The sequence below is a fragment of the Jaculus jaculus genome, chromosome 3 (genome assembly GCF_020740685.1).
Source record: "Jaculus jaculus isolate mJacJac1 chromosome 3, mJacJac1.mat.Y.cur, whole genome shotgun sequence".
Classification (NCBI taxonomy): domain Eukaryota; kingdom Metazoa; phylum Chordata; class Mammalia; order Rodentia; family Dipodidae; genus Jaculus; species Jaculus jaculus.
The window spans coordinates 112,584,128-112,589,592 of NC_059104.1; the positions used below are offsets into that span (position 1 = coordinate 112,584,128).

Sequence of the window (5,465 nt, forward strand, 5' to 3'; positions counted from 1 at the left end):
TAGAAAAATAGTAGAAAATTCAAACATAACTGAACAAGTCCAAAACTCTCTAGAGACTCTCAAGACTAGAGTCAGAAAAGTGGAGGATAGAAACTCTGATCTGGAAGACAGGTTGGAAGAAACAGTTCGAGAGTTCAAAAATTTCAGTAAGTTCAAACGTTCCTGTGAACAGAACATGAGGGAATTGTGGGATACACATAAACATCCTAATATCAGAATCACTGGAATACCAGAAGGAGAAGAATTTCAGACCAAAGGCATGGAGAACTTATTTAACAAAATAATTGAAGAAAACTTCAACAGTCTCTTTAAAGAAAGGCCCACCAAGCTACAACAAGTGAACAGAGCTCCAAACAAACTGGACCAAAGGAGAAACTCCCCAAGACATATTATCATTAAGACTCTAAACTTTGACACCAAAGAGAAAATCCTAAAATCAGCTAGGGAAAAACAGAGCACCACTTTCAAAGAAAACCCCATCAGAATTACTTCAGACTTCTCAATGGAAACCCTGAAAGCTAGAAGGGCCTGGAGTGAAACTCTAAACTCTAATAAACTATGGCTTCCAACTGAAACTACTCCACCCGGCAAAAGTCTCCCTCATAATAGATGATGAAAGAAAAACATTCCATGTTAAAACTCAGCTTTACAATTATATGAACACAAAACCAAACTTACAGAAAGTATTCTAGGATTCTCTACAGAGAAGAAACAAATAACCAAACACGAGACCCGAGAGACTCCATCCCAAAACTCCTGAAGGTGATTAACTCCTATAGAAAAGTAGCAGGATATAAAATCAATGCACAAAAATTGGTAGCATTTCTATATGCAAATTACAAAGATACAGAGAAAGAAAGAAGAGACATAGTCCCATTTTTAATACCAACAAAAAAATTAAAATACCTTGGAATAATAAAGATCTATACAATGAAAACATAAAAACACTAAAAATAGAAATTGAGGAGGACTTCAGAAAATGGAAAGACCTCCCAAGCTCCTGGATAGACAGAATTAGCATTGGGAAGATGACAATCCTACCAAAGGCAATATATAGATTTAACACAATTCCAATTAAAATCCTTACAGTGTTTTTTACAGGGATAGAAAAAAATTATCTCAAATTTCATATGGAAAGGCAGAAGGACTCACATATCCAAACATATCCTCAGCAAAAGAAATATCTCTGGTGGTATCACCATACCTGATAGAAAGCTATATTACAAAGCCATAGTAAAAATAAAAATTAAAATTAAAAATTAAAAAAAAACAGCATGGTTCTGGCATAAAAATAGGAGTATAGAAGAAAAGGATAACTAATATAAAAGAGTTATAGAGAAGAGAGAGAAAGAAAAGGAGAGAGAGAGAGAGAGAGAGAGAGAGAGAGAGAGAGGGAGGGGAGAGAAACAGAAGATTAAGGTCAGTCTTCATCATACCCTTTCCAGTGCCTTGTGGCTCAGGTGTTCCCTCTAAGGGCCTGGTGAAGGTTCAACCATTTAATCTGCCTTTTAGGATGTAGAATTTCAAGGTACCATTGATATTTGGGTCTAGATTTCTGTCTCCTACCCTCTCCCTTGCCCTTCCCTCCCTCCCCAACAACCCTATTATCTAGAAAAAAATATGAAATGCTTCATGAATTTCTGTGTCATCCTTGCACAGGGGCCATGCTAATCTTCTCTGAATCATTCCAATTTTAGTATATGTGCTGCTAAAGTGAGCACGAAAGTATACTTTTCAAAAAATAAGCTTTCCACCTATTTCACAAAATTAGGAAAATCCAGGAAATACTACACAGGGAACTGAGAAAAGGTAAGTGCAATGATCTCTGGTGTCTGTTGCCACCTTGTATCCTGCTTCTTTTATTATTTTCACCGCTTTGGATGAGAAACTCAATTTTAATTTATACAGGTCATCCAGTGGCCTTTCTGTCCCCTGGTTGACTAAGGCACCTCACCTTTACTACTTTTATTTTAGATGTATTGTGTGGGTGTATACAATTAACATGCAGAAGCATTCTTTTTCATCTTGTTTCTTAGGTTGATAATACACTGATATACAGCTTGTCAGAAAACCATCTTTGAACATTAGTGGACCAAAGTTTAGAACTATCTGAAAACACTAAATTATTTAAAAAATCATGATCTAGAAGGACTGTTCATACTCACCAATAAAATGTCCATAAAATGATCACACATTGGGTGACACTAACCAGTATTTTTAAATGGCACATATGTACTAGTCTTTGTCATATATTTTGAAGATTCTACACCCTGATTTAGAATTAACATGATCAATCATGTTTATTTCTGACCTAGTTACTATAGCTGGGAAATGAAATCAACCTAGATGGCCACCAACTGATAAATGCATTTGAAGATGAGGTACACATACATAATGGAGTTTTATTCAGCTATAAATAGAAATGAAATTAGGAATGATTCAAGAAAATTATGGAGATTGAAAAAATCATACCAAGTGAGGTATGCAATCTCAGAAACACAGATGTCACATATCACTCATATACATATCTTCACCTCAAAATTTTAGATTAGTGTGTTTAAGTCAGGGTGATCTTATAAATAAGCCAAGAAGTTGGAATGGGGCCCTGAGCATAGGAGGTTTTTGTTTGTTTGTTTGTTTGGAGTATAGTAGGCCACATTGACATCATTGTGGGGTAGAAAAGGTTAAGCAAGGATAGTAGAAGTAGGTGAAGAATAGTTGGGGTGATAAAAGGATGAACCAAAACTAAGCATGTATTAGTGAACACAGAGGAAATATACTACTTGTTAACCAAATCTCATATATATATATACACATATATAATATAAAATACTGTTGCAGTCCGGTTCACATTGCTGGTAGAATTTGTTGCAGTCCGGTTCGCATTGCTGGTAAAAAAAAACCCAACCAACAGTAGCTTCTGGGAAAAAGAGGTTTATTTTGGCTCACAGGCTTGAGGGGAAGCTTCACGATGGCAGGGGAAAACGATGGCATGAGCAGAGGGTGGACATCACCCCCTGGCAAACATAAGATAGACCACAGCAACAGAAGGGTGTGCCAAACACTGGCATGGGGAAACTGGCTATAAAGCCCAAAAGCCCGCCCCCAACAATACACTCCCTCCAGGAGGTATTAATTCCCAAATCTCCATCAGCTGGGAACCTAGCATTCAGAACACCTAAGTTTATGGGGGACACCTGAATCAAACCACCACATTCCGCCCCTGGCCCCCATAAACTGATATCCATACATGATGTAAAATAGAATGCTTTCAGTCTGACTTTAAAAAACCCCATAGTTTTTATCAATTCCAATGTTCATACATCCCCATAGTCCAAGATATTTTAACTGAGCCATAATACCAAAAAATAACCTCAAAAAACCCAGAATGGCACAGAATAAATATTCACACTGCAATAGATGGCATTGGGCATAGCAAAGAAACATTCAACCAATACAAGATTTAAAACAACCAGGGCAAACATCAAACTCTGTAGCTTCAAATCCAGGAACTCTAGCCAGTGACAAATCTTCAAGTCTGATAATTCTAACCAGCAACAAGTCTCTGGCATTCCAATTCCACCCCTCCACCTAGGCTACTCACAGTCCTGGAAAACTTCATCGGGGCCAGCAGCTCCTCGGCAGTCATCTCATGGTCCCAGCATCTCCACTGGGTCTCCACTGCAAGCCACGGTTCATCCTCATGACCCCATGGGGTCTCTATGCAGGCAACTAGCAAACCCGCTTCACACTGCCCATGGCCATTTCCAAAACACAAGACTGTGTTGCAAACTCAATGACCCTCTTTCCAGCATTTCTTATACTCCACGATACCAGGTAGGGTGCCAATTTGTTAATCCAGGGGGGAATAAAGCAGACTTTGAAGAACAGGACACTCCTTGAGCACTCAGGCCCCTTCAAAAGTGTCTACATTCTTCTTGTTGCCCCAGTGCAGGTCAGCTAGCCTAGTCTCAAAGTTGTAATCTCTCAGTTGCAGCTGAACAGGCAACAGTTCACCCAAAGATTTTTCTTTCTGTGCCATATCCCTCTACTCACACCAGTTCATTTCTATGCAAAGCATCCCTGCACAACTTCTCAGGACACGGGCATAAGAGCAAGCTTCTCACACAAACTGCTAGCCCAGTCCAAGCACAGCTCTTTCTCACCCTCATGAGCCAAACCTCACAGTCTATAGTTCTTACTGGCTTAAGGTCTTTCAGCTCTGACCAGGATAGACCATCAAGCTGTACTTACAGAACTGCAAGGCATCTCTTAGGCCAAGGTTTCAACTCCTTCCACATTCCTCTTGAATATCAGCTACAGAAGGCTGAAGCCACATAGTCAGGTGTCTAGCAGCAATCCCACTCCTCGGTACCACTTTACTGTTGCAGTCCGGTTAGCATTGCTGGTAGAAATCACCCAACCAAGAGTAGCTTCTGGGAAAAAGAGGTTTATTTTGGCTCACAGGCTTGAGGGGAAGCTTCACAATGGCAGGGGAAAATGATGGAATGAGCAGAGGGTGGACATCACCCCCTGGCAAACATAAGATAGACCACAGCAACAGAAGGGTGTGCCAAACACTGGTATGGGGAAACTGGCTATAAAGCCCATAAACCCACCCCCAACAATACACTCCCTTCAGGAGGCATTAATTCCCAAATCTCCATCAGCTGGGAACCTAGCATTCAGAACACCTAAGTTTATGGGGGACATCTGAATCAAACCACCACAAATACCTTGGAATAATGTTAACAAAGGAAGTAAAAGATCTATACAATGAAAATATAAAAACACTCAAAAAAGAAATTGAGGAGGACATGAGAAGATGGAAAGACCTCCCATGCTCCTGGATAGGCAGAATTAATATTGTGAAGATCACAATTCGACCAAAGGCAATATATAGATTTAACACATTTCCAATTAAAATTCCTATAGTATTCTTCACAAAGATAGAAAAAAATGATCTCAAATTTCATATGGAAAAGCAGAAGGCCTCGCATATCCAAACATATCCTCAGCAAAAGAAATACCTCTGGTGGTATCACCATACCTGATCTAAAGCTATACTACAAAGCCAGAGTAATAAAAACAGCATGGTGCTGGAATAAAAACAGGAGTATAGACCAATGGAATAGACTTGAGGACCCAGGTTTTGGGTCAAGCAACTATAGCTACTTGATATTTGACAAAGGTCCAAAAAATATAGGCTGGAAAGCAGACAGCATCTTCAACAAATGGTGCTGGACAAACTGGATAACCAGATTCAGGAAACTGAAACTTGATCCACACATTTCACCATGCACTACACTCAAATCCAAATTTATCAAAGGCCTCAACATAAAACCAGAAACTCCAATACTACTGGAAGAAAATTTAGGAAGTACTTTCCATGATATAGGAATGGAAAAAGACTTCCTGAACAAAACTCCAGTGGCTCACGATCTTAAACAGTCACTCAACCAGTG

The 5,465-nt window shown here is 39.3% G+C and overlaps 1 non-coding gene across 1 annotated transcript; it reads right to left on the reverse strand.

Moving 5' to 3' along the window:
- Window positions 1-1,614: 1,614 nt before the first annotated feature.
- Window positions 1,615-1,721, reverse strand: LOC123459639. The gene has a single exon (XR_006636398.1). It is a non-coding gene; the product is annotated as a U6 spliceosomal RNA (small nuclear RNA).
- Between the last annotated feature and the right edge of the window lie 3,744 nt (window positions 1,722-5,465).